The 15,721-nt window shown below is 41.6% G+C and overlaps 5 non-coding genes and 1 pseudogene across 5 annotated transcripts; 4 read left to right on the top strand and 2 right to left on the bottom strand.

Moving 5' to 3' along the window:
- The first annotated feature begins 1,072 nt into the window (after positions 1-1,072).
- Positions 1,073-1,236, top strand: LOC148669203 (U1 spliceosomal RNA). Its single transcript, XR_015938664.1, has one exon. It is a non-coding gene; the product is annotated as a U1 spliceosomal RNA (small nuclear RNA).
- Positions 1,237-1,808: 572 nt separating this feature from the next.
- On the bottom strand, positions 1,809-1,927 carry LOC148669202 (5S ribosomal RNA; annotated as a pseudogene).
- Positions 1,928-7,876: 5,949 nt separating this feature from the next.
- trnac-aca (transfer RNA cysteine (anticodon ACA)) lies at positions 7,877-7,948 on the bottom strand. Its single transcript has one exon. It is a non-coding gene; the product is annotated as a tRNA-Cys (tRNA).
- A 4,529-nt stretch (positions 7,949-12,477) lies between these two features.
- On the top strand, positions 12,478-12,565 carry trnay-gua (transfer RNA tyrosine (anticodon GUA)). The gene is given in 2 exon segments: positions 12,478-12,514; positions 12,530-12,565. It is a non-coding gene; the product is annotated as a tRNA-Tyr (tRNA).
- Positions 12,566-13,743: 1,178 nt separating this feature from the next.
- Positions 13,744-13,815, top strand: trnaw-cca (transfer RNA tryptophan (anticodon CCA)). Its single transcript has one exon. It is a non-coding gene; the product is annotated as a tRNA-Trp (tRNA).
- Positions 13,816-15,368: 1,553 nt separating this feature from the next.
- Positions 15,369-15,442, top strand: trnan-guu (transfer RNA asparagine (anticodon GUU)). The gene has a single exon. It is a non-coding gene; the product is annotated as a tRNA-Asn (tRNA).
- Positions 15,443-15,721: the final 279 nt, after the last annotated feature.

Raw genomic sequence — 15,721 nt, 5'->3', positions numbered from 1 at the left:
CAATTTGGATAATCATTATGTACATATTCCCCTTTACTGAGGCTATGTCCAGTCATCCACTCGGATTAGTATTTTTAAAAATAACTATAGAGAGCCATCTACAGGCGAAAGGCGGCATAACATCACAGCACCTAATAAGGTGGAACGAAAAACGCGAATAAGAAGCCAACTTCAGCTTCGTTAATGCAGCAGGATTGGGTGAGGTGAGGTGGAAAAATATTTCTTCCTCTGCATCCTAACATTTTTGTAGTTGTTCCAGGACTTCTCGCCCCAGATAAAGCTGCCAATACATCACTTGTTTCTACTCCATCATGATCAGCAGTGTTATCGGTACTAAGCTCCACAGCCGAAACATTGTGTTTCCTTTCTTCTCTCCGTGAAGGTTGATTCGATTTGTCAGCGAAACCGAAACTTAACCCTTTTTATAATTGCAGGAAATGCGAGTGTTTAACACGTGTCAGAATCACCAGGAATGTCCAATAATGACGAACATTGCAACCCCCCAGAAAACCATATTCACCCATGAAAAATGATTGTCGAATGGCTGGCGGGAGACATCATTTATACTCCCGTTGCATTGTGTGGCGGGGGCTCCGTGTCCCCTGAGCAGAACTGGAGGATCGTTTATTTGCAATTCTTTGGAAAGGAGCTTCTTTCGAAATCAATGCGTGCCTGGATGTTCACGAACGTGCTCCCTTGTGTTGGCTTGTCCCGCACTGGAGGAGCACAAGGCAAGTCTTCACAAGACAAAAACCTCCAGTGCACAGCACTCTGAAAACAATTCTTGGCTGGCGCGTTTTATTTCAAAACAGAAACAGCACCAATTGAACAAATCGGCCAGACGCACATCGCCTCCGGGCGGCGAGGAGGAAGCGCCGGGACGCTATGTTGCAGAGCCCTGAGAGGGAACCAGGAGCGCACATTTAGAGGGGGGCGGGGGGCTGCCTTCGCGCTCTGCCCCCAGTCTCTTGCCCGAGTACTAAATCTCACGGAGCCAGCCAGGCGAGGAGCTAGCCTAGGCTGCGCGATTAGTGCTGAGGGTGTGGGCCGCTTGCAGGGGCTTGTACATCACATACTTACCTGGCAGGGGAGATACCTTGATCAAGAAGGAGGTTCACCCAGAGCGAGTCTCAGCCATTGCACTCCGGCTGTGCTGACCCCTGCGAATTCCCCAAATGTGGGAATCTCGACTGCATAATTTCTGGTAGTGGGGGACTGCGTTAGGGCTCTCCCCTGATGTGCTTGGTCCAATATCAGATACGGAAGAGTTACGACACCACGAGCTGCGATAGGATCCCAGTTCGAAAGGAGTCGATGCCACTGCTGGTTCCCGGTTTCTTTTAGTTAGAGGTCCGGAGAAACATTTCAAGCTGGTTACACTACTCCTGCTGTAGTCTGCATTATTAAGGCCAATTTATTTGGTCATGGGAGCCTCGGTACTGTATACTAATTCTCAAGACAGTTTCACCCGTTTTCTGATTGCTCGGTTCTGTACCAGTGCAGACATGTCAAACAGTGAATGGCTGTACCTCTATTGTATCCGTGCTCAATGAATGAAATCAGTAATAAATGAATATATGTATAGTTATACGAAAAACAAGTGGTTTATCGACTCATCTTTATTTGCAGATTTAGAGGCAGCTTCGATATTCGTTTTACAAACGGGTTTTTTTTTTATATGGGTCACACACATGCCATAGCAACAAAACATCTCTAGAGATGAGGCTATAGATCACCTTTCCATCCTCCAGGTTTTCTTCCCAAATCCTACGGCACCAACGGCGACCCCTGCTGGCCGAGAGAGCAAAAGCTTGCAGCACCTGGTATTCCCAGGAAGTCTCCCATCCAAGTACTATTCAGGCCCAACCCTGCTTAGCTTCCAAAACCAGACCAAATCAGGCGCGTTCAGGGTGGTGAGGCCACAAGTGAAAGCAGAGGTGCCTGACTCGCTACTTGAAGCTGTGTGTGGCTGGGGCTCCGTGCCCCCTGAGCGGGACTGAAGGATCGTTCGTGTGCAACTCTTTGGAAAGGAGCTTCTTTCCAAATCGCATTGCGTACCTGGATGTTGGCGAATGTGCTCCCTTGTGTTGGCTTGTCCCGCACTGGAGGAGAACAAACAAACTGCATGGAGGAGCACAAGGCAAGTCTTCACAAGACAAAAACCTCCAGTGCACAGCACTCTGAAAACCTTTCTGGGCTGTCGCGTGTTTATTTCAGCACATAAAGCACACCAGTCCAACACGTCGGCCGGGCGCGCGGCGCCTCCGCCCTCTTGTGGCCTTGCGGCGTCAGAGCAAGAGGCTCCTTCTCGCTGCCTTTCCGCTGTGTTGCAGAGCCCCGAGAGGGAACCTGGAGCGCACACTTTGTGGGGGGCGGGGGACCGCGTTCGCGCTCTGCCCCCGGTCTCTTGCGCGAGTACTAAATCTCACGGCGCCAGCCAGCGGCCAGGAGACAAGTACAATATCGCGGGAAAGGGGGGCCTTGTCATTGATTGTTACATATGAGACGGGGATTAGGAGGAGACTCCGACTGATTGGTAAAGGGGAACACTAACACCAGAGTGACACCCCCGGCGTCTCTTTTTGAGAGACGCCCTGGGATTTCTTCATGGCCAAGGAGGGTTGGGACCTCGGTTTTACGCCTTCCCCGAAGGACGGCGCCTGTTTGTGCAGCAGAGTGTCGCCATCAGGATGCTGGGGCATAAGAAAGCCACAGTGAGCTCCCTACTGGTCCCAGTCACACCTCTTGGAGAAGCAGCAGCAACCTGAGCTTTTCCGGGGGGAATCTCCCATCCAGGTGCCGGCTAGGCTCACACCTGCTGGGCTGCCGTGGGTGAGCCGAGTCAAGAGTCGCAGGGTGAGATCTAGTCACCGGGGAGAAACGATACAAGCGAAGGATTACTCGGCTCCCAGCACTTGAAAAGACCGACAAATGACTCGTTCCCACCGGAGCTGAATGTACCTGCATGTGTCGTGTCCTCTTCTTCCCCCGCCCCGCTGTGTTTGCTGTATTGTCTTTGAAGCCGGCCCCCGAGACGAGACGAGACGAGACGGGAGTTGTGTGCGCTGCAGCGGTGCCGAGAGAGCACAGAAGGCAGCAGGTTCTGGAGAGCGGGTAAGAGACGGAGGCGGCGGCGTGCGGGACAAGGTGCTGGCCTAGGCTGCGCGCTTTGTGCTTTGGGTGCGGGCCGCTTGCAGGGGCTTGTACAACTCATACTTACCTGGCAGGGGAGATACCTTGATCAAGAAGGAGGTTCACCCAGGGTGAGGCTCGGCCATTGCACTCCAGCTGCTTGGTGGAGAAAACACACAAGAGAGTTGGCACTCAGAGTGTCGAAGGGTCGATGTATACTAGGGCTCAGTTGAAATAAAACGTCAGGACTTTTCCGACTAGTGTCACACGAAGAGAGTACATCCTTCCCACCCCTCTGCGTCTGTCTCAGTAACTCGCTGTGATCGTATAGTGGTCAGTATTTTGTGTTGTGGCCGCAACAACCCCGGTTCGATTCCGGGTCCTGGCAGAATAGGAGGAGTACTGCCTGCCTGGATGGTTGATGAACGACAGAGGCCACTCCGACCTCTTCTCGGTTTTCTTCAATGACTTACTAAGGATCTTCTTCAAATTCGCCCATGCAGGGGAAGCCAGTTACACCAAAGCAAACGCAGGAAAGTGCATTTCAAGCAGAGACCAGGAGGGACTTGTTTACACCGAGAGTGGTCGGAGAATGGAACAATGCGCCCAGCCCTGTTGCTGAAACTGATTCTTGATGAGATTTTCGGCTCACTAAGAGGCTTGTCCCCTCCACCCGCCCATCTCTGTGTACAGTAGAGCCTCCTGTCCAGCCAGCACATGTCCACAGACATTCACAACGGCGACTTATCATAAAACGTTTGCACATATAGTTAAATTATTAGTTGTTTTTACAGGAAGTTAAAAAAAACACTTGAATTACTTATCCAGTCTCTTGAAATAAAGTTATTTTTCAAGCAATGCAACAAACCTCAGGCAATGTGTTTTTTTTAATCCAACATTGACAGCCACATCTTAAATCTTGTCAGTCAGCTCTTTTTTCTCTATTTGAATTGTGGCTTACACATCGCACGACTTTAAAAGCTAGAAAAACAGGTTTCAATTCACAATAGCTGGCGAGCCTTGTTAGCTGAAAAAAATTTTGAATCCCCGGCGGAACACATTCCGTAAGAATCAGCGCTTTTATAGTATATTTCACCTTTAAAGGTGGCTTCTCAAAACGCTTTACGGGATAAAAACAACAAGAACAGCAACAACAACAATATTGTATTTCATTGCACTTTGAAAACCAAGTAATAACTTAACTACATGTGAAAACGTTTTATGATATATCGCTGTTGTGAATGTCTGTGGAGTGTATCTTATTTGCCTTACGTCCTGGTGATCTCGCTCGCCCTCCCCCCCCCCTCAATTCAATTCAATTCAATTCAAGGTGTTTTATTAGCATGACAGATGGGTACAATCAGTGTTGGGTATTTACTTTGCTTTGCGATTCCACTTTTAAATTGTCCAATGTGCTGCTGTAATACAGTTTAAAATACAGTAAGTCTAAACTGTATCAGCTTTATTTATGGGTTGCAATTTAGAAAAAGTCAAAAACCGCACTCAAAATGCAATTTAGAGCTTTCTGGCAAGAGGAGACACCCAAATTAATAATGTAACATGCCACTGTTTGTGCATGAACAAAGTTATACTGCTATTTTCATTAGATACGCGATTAAAAAAAATATTTTTTTTGAATCCCCGGCGGAACACATTCCATAAGAATCAGCGCTTTTATATATCGCCTTTAAACAGATATATTTAAACACGCGTTTACGATTTAAATCAAAACACGATTCAAATCAATATAAATGTTTATTTTGTAACGCATAGGTGGCTATTCATTGTTATTAAAAAGACTTAAATTCGATCATGTTGTGATATTTAGAAATATAAATTTGTTTGGTGCGAGTGAGGTTTTATTTAATCTCTGACCAAGGGAAACGTTTCATTTTTTCAAAGAAATCTTTGTTAAAGGAAACAGTCATAGTTCCAATGGGGTTCGATCACAGACCGTGTGACATGGGAGTTAGGAACCTAGCCCCCTGCGCCACCAGCAAGGTCACATGCAGGGTGCTGAAAAAGCACTACAGAAACATTATCAACAAACAATGTACAGCGTGTACTATTCTTGTGTTGCGGTACATGAATATAATTATATCGTTATTAATTTCTTTAGATACGCGATTCCATATTATATTCCCTTTTAATCAAATTCTAAAAGTATGCTTGTTGACTCCGGTATCTCGTTAAAGACTTCGATGCTTAAAATGTTTAGGGAGAAATGGAATACTGGTGTGTATTTTTTCTTTAAAGTACCAAGACCATCCATATACTGTATGTTTGTGTTCCAAAATTAATATCGTTTATGCCCTTCACACCCGTTACAGTATGCTCCTATTATTTTTATGCTCAGCTACTAAGATTTCCCTTCAGTGGTAAAATTCCATATAAATATTCAATACTTAAACGGGCACATTTAAGACATTAAATATACATATACATACTGTATACAGTACAGTTAGCATACGGTAATATGTTCATGTTCCTAAATCAATCTCTTTTATGAGCATGTGAAAGGCATGGTGAATCGATTTTCAAAAATTACTGTACTTTGGATTGGAAACAAATGCGTGATTGCGAAATGTTACTTTTACAAACACGGTCAATGAAAACAATAATAAGGACCAGGGTAATACTTTGAGTTTACAGCTTGTCCAAGGTCATTCATTATTAATACTATTAGTAATAACTTCGTTAAAGACTTTAATGGCTACAACTCAAACATGAGAGGTTGAGCTTTATTAGCTCCACCTTGGGGAAATTCCGGATACTATTATTTTGCTTGCGGTATTATAGGGGAATTTACGGTAACTCGCGGTATTTACCGGTAACTCGCGGTAGACTGCGTAAAGGGCACCACAAAATAATGCGGTATCGCCCGTGCATTTTGAATGGCTGCATCTGTAAATGATATCTCCCGCCAGCCCTTCAAAGATACTTTTCCATGGGTGAATATGGTTGTCTGGGGAGTTGCGGTGTTGATCACTATTGGACTTCCCCGGTCTCAAGTGTTGTTGTTGGACACGGGCAAAAGACTCGCATTTTCAGCAAATATAAAGAGGGTTAAGGTTTCGGCTTTAGCGGAGGCAGTGTTTACATTGACAATAATAAGAAGAAGATCGTCCCTGGGTGGGCTTGAAACACCAATCTTTCAGTTAACAGTCGAACGCGCTCGCTGATTGCGCCACAGAGACTGATGCGAAAGGCTTTTCTCCATTCGCACCTTCCCGGTCAAAAAATAAACATTGCTTGCATTTTCTTGCCAGTCGGCAATATTCCTTCTGCTCTGATAGCCAAGAATTACATTTCATTTTTCACAAGCTGTATGAATTTCTTGAAAAACAAGTTGTTGCAGAAAGGAAATGCATTCATGCTTTAAACTAAATCAAGCCCTATGCGGTTGTCCAAGATGGTAGTTTCTGCACAAAAAGACAGGAAGAAAGGCACAGCTCGGATGTGGAGCCAGGATCTCCAGTTAATGAGACAGGTACTTAAACCGACTCAGCTACGGTGCCGGCAGAATTCTCCTCTTTTATAGCCGCTTGGACACACCACTCTGAGCCATCTGCGTTCTCGAAGCCCTGAGTCTGCCGGCTGAGCAAGCTGCCTCCTTTACACGGAACAGGAGCCCTGACCGTAAGAGAAATGAAGAGAAATGGCTTTTATTGGGCACTTTTCATGTCCAATGCGCTTGACATCTCCCAAGGGCGACAGAGTTCATTTACGACACTTTTCCTTTCTTTCTTTTTTCTGTACTCTTTGATGAAACAAAACGAGAAATCATGTAAGGGAAAATGTCTTTTTTCATGGAGAAAACATGCACCAGGAAATGTTGTGTTTAGAAGAAGTGAGTTAACATGAAAAGTGACCTAATTTACCGGAGCAAATGCTCACCTAGCAAGATCTCCTTTACTACAAGAGAGAAGTAGAGTGAAAGACGTGATCATTTCATGCCGTTGTGGAACAAAACGCTTTTTTCTTGGAATTCTAAATCAATCAAAAAGTGATGATTTTTTAAAACTGATAAAAATGTAGAAAACACATTTCTCACTTAGAAATTTTAGATGGGGGTGGGGTATTACTAGTAGCGGCGCTGAACTCACCATGGTGCAATTCATTTACGTGACGGGTTAGTTGTTTAATGGATAACGCATCTGATTTCGGTTTATAAGATTGTCGATTCGACTTCTATCGGGGTTGTGTGATTTAAATCAGGCTCCTCAGAAATAGATGTCCGTTATGTAAATGAACCGCACCTGAAAGCAAACGTTGGGTCTGGGTTCCTTTCTTTCCTGCATGAAATAGCAAATCGTTACAAAAAAAAAACACCAACTAATGTCCAATAGTCCAATAGTTAGTCATTTAAGTAAACATGAATATACTGTAAGGTCTTGGTACATGGGAGTGGATTTCAACCACAATTAAAAAAGGGCAAATTATAATTACAGGCTTCAGACACTTTGTCATACAAAAGTGACCAAACACTCCCTAACTTTCAGGTTTGCTTGAACCTGTAACAAAGAAGCAGTCTGAAACTTCCATTCTCTGTTGTCACTGTCTCTAAAGCCAGACATGATGTTTCACAGATGTGCAGTGTGCCTTTTCTCTTGTCGTGTTCAAGATGATCTGCTGCATAAGCTCCTATCTGGGTGTTCTATACTGCACTGTTATTTCATTCAGATTAGCTATGTGGTGTAATTTTCAAATTTTCAGATTTTCAGGCACCTGCAAACACACCAGCTGACCTCAATGTGATTTGAACACGCAACCTTCTGATCTGTAGTCAGACGCGCTACCGTTGCACCACGAGGTCACTCATGACAAGTCCTTTTAATTCCCCCAAAGAGAATAACAGTAATGCTAGAATAACTAGTATTAAAACTAATACTACTACTGTTAATTCTCTAACAGTAACACTATAATTATAAATAATATTTACATGAATATGAACATTAAAACTAAAACTATCAGTAGCGCTATCATCATTAATACTCATATGAACACTAGCATTAAAACAACCAGTTGTACTCTCATTAATATTAATATGAATACACTAGTATTAGTATTTGTTGCTACCCATGACGTTACAGCGCTCTTTGTGATGAACACGATACACCTAGACGCACACAGTGACGTGGCGCCTGTCCCCGTGTAACCATACTTATGATTTATAAACACGGGAAAAAATACATGTAAACTGTTACTTACATACATTTATCAACTTGGAATATATTTTTTTAGCTCTAGGATACAGTTACCTAAATAATAATAAGAATAATCATTGTTTAATTTCGGTTTGAACATTTTTTACACTAAACGCACTGTGGTAATTGATCGATACAGTCTTTATTGACTGTTTTCTAGATATTTAAAACAGGATCAAAAACAGAAAAAGAACCAGTACTCACCAATCGGTGAAGTTAATCGTTTATTCTACGGTTTTTCAATTGAATTAATTGGTTTTCGATAGATAAGTGATCAATAACTCTCCTCCGTGCGCGCCCTGCGCCTCCCGCGGTCTTGCTCTCTGATCCAGGTGCTCAGGCTGGTGTCTGTGACATCACAGCGCTCTTTCTAACAGAGCAGAGCGAGTCTATATAACATCCCCCCCAAAAAAGAACACACCAGGCTGTGAAGAGAAGCGAATCATAACAGTTGTAAAAGGAGAGCGACAAACCAAGGAATGAAATTCATTAAACAGGAAAAAAAATAGTTTACTTCGCAGATTAATGTGTTACAAGGCGTACCCGTGTGGAGCAGTAGAGAACGAGCACAAGTCCCTGTAATAAGTGCTTTTAAATGTTTTAAACGAATCATCAGAGTATAGAAGCCAGGAGGATCAGGAACCTGATCCTGGAGGTTAAAATGTGTATCCTGGTTTTATTTCCAGCCTGCTCTTAGTTCCATAGGTAGTCTGATTATTTAAATTAAATGTATAACTGTTACAATAAAATTTATAAGATTGTGAGACACCTGTGAGAGACATATGAGAGCTGGTGATTCCCTGGGCTGGTGTGGAATCACACACAGACAGGTCTTCTTCTGTGTGATCTTAGTCCCACTGCTGAGAGCTACAGACTGGTCAACTGGTCACTACTGTAGACACGGCCATTGGCCCATCGGCTACTAATAATCAATATACAGTGTACTGACCAGAGTGTCACTACTTGTGTTTATTACATTAAAAGATAATTCCACACTCACGTGTGTTAGAAAACATTTATAAAACATGTTTGGAGATTGACATACAGTAAAGAAAGAAATACTGAAGGGCTTGAGGTCCTGGAAAGAGTTAATAGAAGCTTCTTGCTTCTGACCTGGAACAGAGTCCACAGCTAACAGATCAGTGAGTCTTGAGCCCAGTTCACAGAGAGGAGAACCAGGAGCTCTTCTCTGTCTCTAAGTGGCTGTGAGGAAGGAGAAAATGGGGAGATGTGACCTGAATCCAGGCTGTTCTGTCTGATATTATTCATGTAGCAGCACTGATTGTCTGAATGTCCTCTGGTTCTGGATTGACGGATAAAAAGAAGTATGGAGCTTCTGTCCGATTGTCTCTGAGCTGTGAATCTGACTAAGAAGAGAATAATGATTTTTTATTCTGCCTCTGATAATTTTTCTCTTTGCCAAGTGGTGTTACATCCCCTTCAGAAACTCTGCACAGACTGTCAGAGTGAGAGAAAAGTAGAGAGATGGACAGATAAGAGCACACACAGCGAGGGAGACATACGTCTTGATTTACTTTGAAACAAGTGTTCATTTCCTTTGTGGAACAAGTTGTTTCTGAACTTCAAGAAATTCATACAACTTCTGAAAGATAAAATATAAGTCTTGCTAATCAGGACAGAAGAAATACCGCAAGAAAATGTCAGTGATTTTTCTCCTTTTAACGAAAAGTGGAGAAAAACAACGGCAGTGCATCTCCGTCATCTTAATTTAGCTTAATACAAGTATTCACTTCCTTTTCTGTGGCTTACAGACTGCGAAAGATGAAATAAAGTTATTGGTTATTCATGGTCAGTGCAGAAGAAATACTGCCGGCTGGCAGGAAAATGTCAGTATTTTATAATTCTTTAACTACAAACGTGTGAATGGCAAAAAGCAACGGGAGTGTGTCTCTGTGGAGCTGGTAAATGAAGGGCTGGTGGTTCAAACCCACTAAGGGACGAGCTTCAGACTGTTCCGCTGTAACCATAATCTCTGCTAAAACTTGATGGGATTTCTTCGCAAGCCCTCTTGAAATTTGCAGGAAATATGTATTTTACTCATGTGGAACTACAAGTAAACAATTAAGTACCTGTCAATGTCCAAGAAAACCATTTTCACGTGTGGAATTTTATCTTCAACTGGCTGTCAGGAGAATTCATTTATACACCTGTTGTATCCTTAGCAAAAATATTTTAAAATTAGAACACAGATTTGTTGGAGAACTTGACAATCCTTGACAATCATTATTAAATGAGCATTATACAAATGTGCATTGATATTTTGTATATGTACCTTAATTGTAATAAAATTAAACATAATTGCTTTGATATGGATGTTCATTTGAAGGATTTGTTAATGTTAATGTTAATGTTTGGGGTCAGAGCGCAGGGTCTGCCATTGTACGGCGCCCCTGGAGCAGTTGGGGTTAAGGGAACTATCAAGGATCTCTGAACAACCAAAGATACATTTGGGCATCTGCTATTGGTAAAGATTAAAGAGTACTGTAAGTGTGAAGCTTGCACACACACGAGAGAAAAATCAGTTTTAATGTACTTCATTAAACTGATGGTGTGCTTATCAATCGTGCATAAAATGTACATAGCTAAGGATGGTTTCAATCAGTCAATCTCTGTGTTACAGGCCCAGCACGGTTCCGCTGCGCCACTCTGCTAACAGATGTCTTTGTGTGATTCAACACAACTACTCTATCTTTGCTTTCTAAAAGTGTGCCCGAGATGGAAAAGTCTAAACGGTAAACGCAGACGTCACTTTGAGCTCTTGGTCTTTTATAGTACAAATCATCACACGCTGCTCTACATGGGCGTGTCTTCAAGATCGTTGTGAACCAAACCTTCTGCCAAACTGAATCTTTTGTCGTTAATTCCCAAATCTTTAATGAGAATCAGTGAAACGAAAACCAAGCCCATGTACACACTCGCGTCCTAGTGTGAAAGAAAAATGATGTAAGCATTTGAGAAATAACGAGAGTAGTCTGAACATCTCCAGCCTGTCAACTGCTATACACAGAGATCGCTCCCTCTACACCCAGTTTATAACGCTGAAAATGATTCAGGAAGCACAGCAAAGTTCTAAAACCAGTGAATGCATCTGCATACATAAAATGTCAATTTTTCAAAAGTAAAATCTTCAGCTTTGAAAGATTGTCATCTATATATTTTCGTTTTTCTCTTTTTTACATAACACGCTTTCGAGAAACAAACTGTCTTGTAATGAAGGCTGCATTAGAAAATGTGTATCTAGCTTTGTTCAATTAAAATCGGCACATCCCAGTGGACAAAAGATGTAGAATATACGACTATTAAACGCATACTTTAGACGTATAAATGTGCTCCGTAACTGGTCTAGAATGAAATTCTAATATACGTATATCGTTATACGTCAATTTGACATCTATGATTATATGTTTATTATACATAAATGGTTGGAGTTCTATTATACGGATACATTTAGAGGACTAATATACATATATAGTTAAAGGTCTATTATACATCAAATACATATTTTATAGGTGTATAAACTAGTAAATAAAGCCAATGATTTGTTTTAGAAAAATATGTAGTTCAAATTATACATTATATACAATATTGTAATCAACAAATGGCTAATCATCATAAAAACACAACTAGTAAACTTCAGTTACAAATTCTAGTAACATGGCAATATATATAGTAATGACAAACAAACTAATTACATGATCCCGCTAATATTTTACTCAAAACCACATTTCGATTCAAATATAAATTTTAACATTTACAACTTCTATATTTCCACCAAAATATAATTAATGTAGCACAAACGCTACTTTCTAAAAAAGACAGAATGAAACTGTTTGTTTTGTGTTTCATGGTGATCCTCCTCTCGATACTAATGAAATGTTTAATATGATCCCTCGAGAAACAAAAAGGAGTCAATTTCTGCCTGGAATGATTGATGCCCCATCAAACATTTTGTAATATCCCCGGAAGTTTATACAGTAGAATCCTGGTTCGTGGCTTAAATTCAAGGTAAACAAGACTAAAGAAACGAGTTGGAAACTTGATGTCGAACTGGGATTTAAATCACCCGGAACATTTCACTACATTGGGCAGTATGTGCTAGGGAGCATTGCTTGACATCCCTTCGATAGCTCAGTTGGTAGAGCGGAGGACTGTAGTGGAGTCAGTAGGGAATCCTTAGGTTGCTGGTTCGATTCCGGCTCGAAGGAAGGTGCTTTTTGTGTACTTTAATCAAAGAGTTAAAATAGCGAATCTTTTTCACTCAGACATTGATCAAAAGCTCAATAAACGACGAAGCAGAGGCTCCTGTTCCAAAGTCTGCCCACGTCTGATTGTCTTGTTTTGGCCAATATCTGATCTTTGAATTAAGGGAATACTCTGTTTGCTTTGTAATTAAAAAAAACATACAGTACAAATGTCAATTTCATTTTGGTTTCAAGATCGCAATTTAGTGTGAAACATAAAAGCCAGCTGGATAAGCTTTATTAATTTCCATCACGGGATCAATGAAGTATCTATCTATAAATCTCTTATACGTTATTTACAGTGGCCTTTCAACTAATAGCACGTGCAGGGATCAAACCCTAGCTGTTGGTACACTACGAGTTGCGTAAGGCTCTGTAACGCGCAGATGAGAAACTAACCTCTGCTTCTTCATTATATAAGCAGTGAGCCATATATGCGAGCTTACTGCCTCCTACGGGCTCTGTATTTGTTAGCGATACAAGACCGGCTGTGGAGAAATGAAGTGAGGAGGGTGTGTACATTAAAAGGCTCATAGCGTCCCTGGAAGGGCTCAAACCACCACCCTTTTGGTTAACAACCGAACCACAAAGACGCATGTACAGCTTAACACTTCTCGGTCTCAGTGAAAGTGATACACTCCGTAAAATTTCCAGAGATTCATTTATTTTAAAAGGAAAATCACCAACAGCGGCCGAGATCTACTGGAGTTTTTTCATTCTATACTGCGATTTCTGAAGGGTATCCTGTGAAAATACAAGTTTTGACGAGACGGGATGGACATATAAGGTCAAAAGGCTTGGGGAATTGAACTTTAAGGTGAAGACTGCGGGTTCAGTAGCAGCAAAACCTGATCAGTATCAGTTGACTCCGATATACTTTGAAAATAAACTTCGGGATTTAGAGTCAGACGTGCTACCGTTGCACCATGGGGTACTCAATTTAAAAAAAAAATAGAAAAAACAATCAGTGTTCCTGGATCTGTAATTGAGAACAACACCTGCACAAGAGCTGCGCAGGAAGAATAAAATGTGGTCTGGTAAGAAGAGACTCTCTTCGGAAGAGCTGCGCTCTTCACAGGAGATTTTTTTTTTTGTGAAGCTGATTTGTCTCCTTTGGGGAATTCAAAGGCACGGACAGCCGAGACTTCGTGGCGCAACGGTAGCGCGTCTGATTCCAGATCAAAAGGCTGCGTGTTCAAATCACGTCGAGGTCAGCTGTTACTTTTTCAGGTTCTGCTGGTCCTGAACACGGAATTCACACCATGCAGTTGAGTTCTATCTGTACACCACATAGATAATCTGAACAAAATCGAGCAGTACAGGACACGCAGTGTGAAGCTCACACAGGCTTACAGTCTCCAGTATTGTAGTGAAGAGGAAAAAAATAACTTAGTTTTTTTTAAGAGAAAAGGCACAGTTCACATCTGCTTAACATCACGTCCAACTTTAGAGACAGCTACATCAGATAATGGAATCACGGAAGTTTCAGATAACTTTTTTTTAATACAGGTTCAAGCAAACCTGAAAGTTAATGAGTTTCCGGACACTTTTGTTTTATTAAAAAGTGTCTGAAGCCTGAAAATGTAATTTAAAAAAAAAACCGCTATTGGACATTAGCAGGTGCTTTTTGTAACGATTTGCTATTTCATGCTGGAAAACAAAGGAAACAGACCCAACGTTTGCTTTCAGGTGCAGTTCATTACATAATATACATCTATTACTAAGGAGCTTGAATAAAATTTACACGAGCCAGGTAGAAGTCGAAGCTACAATCTTATGATCCGAAATCAGACGCGTTGTTTATTAAACAGCTGGCATTTCACATAACCTGAATTCCCCCATAGTGTGCTCAGCGCCGTTACTAATAATGCACAGCTCCGTCTAAAATTTCAAAGTGAGAAACATGTGTTTTCTGATTTTTTATGAGTTTTAAAATATAATCTCTTTAAATCATACAAGGGGTGTTTCGCACTGAAATTCCGATTGACTGAGAATTCAAAGAAAGACTGTTTTCTTCCACAACACCGTATAATTATCACATCCACCAGACTCTCCAACCTCTCCAGACCTTGCTGGTTGAGCAATTGCTTCGATAAATTAGGTCACGTATCATGTTAAATCATTTCTTCTCAACACAACATTTCCTGGTGCACGTTTTCTCTATGAAAAAAAAGAAATTTTTCCCTTGCACGATTTCTCGTTTTTTTATCAAAGCGTACAGAAATAAAAAAGAAGAAATAGTGTCGCAAAATAACTCTGTCGCCCTTGGGAGATGTCATACGCATTGGACATGAAAATGCCAGATAAAAGCCAGTTCTCTTCGTTTCTCAGTGTCGGGGCTGCTATGTAAAAGAGGCAATTTGCTCTGAGCGCAGGTTCAGCGCTTACTGAACGCAGATGTCTCAGAGTGGTGTGTCCAAGTGGCTGTAAACGGTGATGGCTGTCCTGTCACCGTAGCCTAGTTGGTTAAAGCGCTTTTCTATCAAACAAAAGAACCGAGATTCAAATCCCAGCCGTGTCTTTCTTCCTATCCTGTAGTACAGAACGTATCATTTCGGGCAATCACAAAGGGCTTGATTTCGTTAAATGCATGTGTTCATTTCCTTTCTGGAAAACTTGTTTTTGATTAAATTCACACAGCTTCCGAAAAATGAAATTCAATTCTTGGTTATCAGTGCAGAAGAAATATTACCGTCTGGCAAAATAAACATTAAGAGATTTTTTTAAAACCTCAAACTTGTGATTCGAGAGAAGACCCAACTAGTCAGTCTCTGTGGCGCAATCGGTTAGCGCGTTCGGCTGTTAATTGAAAGGTTGGTGGTTCGAGTCCACCCAGGGACGGGGTTCTTTTGCGATGTAAACGTTGTCGTCAGTCGATTGGATTTCTCAGCGAAACCATAACCATTTTAATATTTGCAGGAAATGCGAGTGTTTAACACGTGTCAGGGTCACCGGGAAATGTCCAATAATGCCCAACATTGCAATTCCCCAGAAAACCACATTCACCCCAAAAATATTATCGTTGAATCTTCATTTATACTCCAGTTGAATCCTCTGCTGAAATATTTTAAAAATACAATGCAGGTTTGTTTGAGAACTTGACAAGCATTGTAAAGATGG

The sequence above is a fragment of the Lepisosteus platostomus genome, chromosome 5, assembly GCF_059453375.1.
Source record: "Lepisosteus platostomus isolate fLepPlt1 chromosome 5, fLepPlt1.hap1, whole genome shotgun sequence".
NCBI lineage: Eukaryota > Metazoa > Chordata > Actinopteri > Semionotiformes > Lepisosteidae > Lepisosteus > Lepisosteus platostomus.
This window is presented reverse-complemented; position numbering and strand designations above follow the sequence as displayed.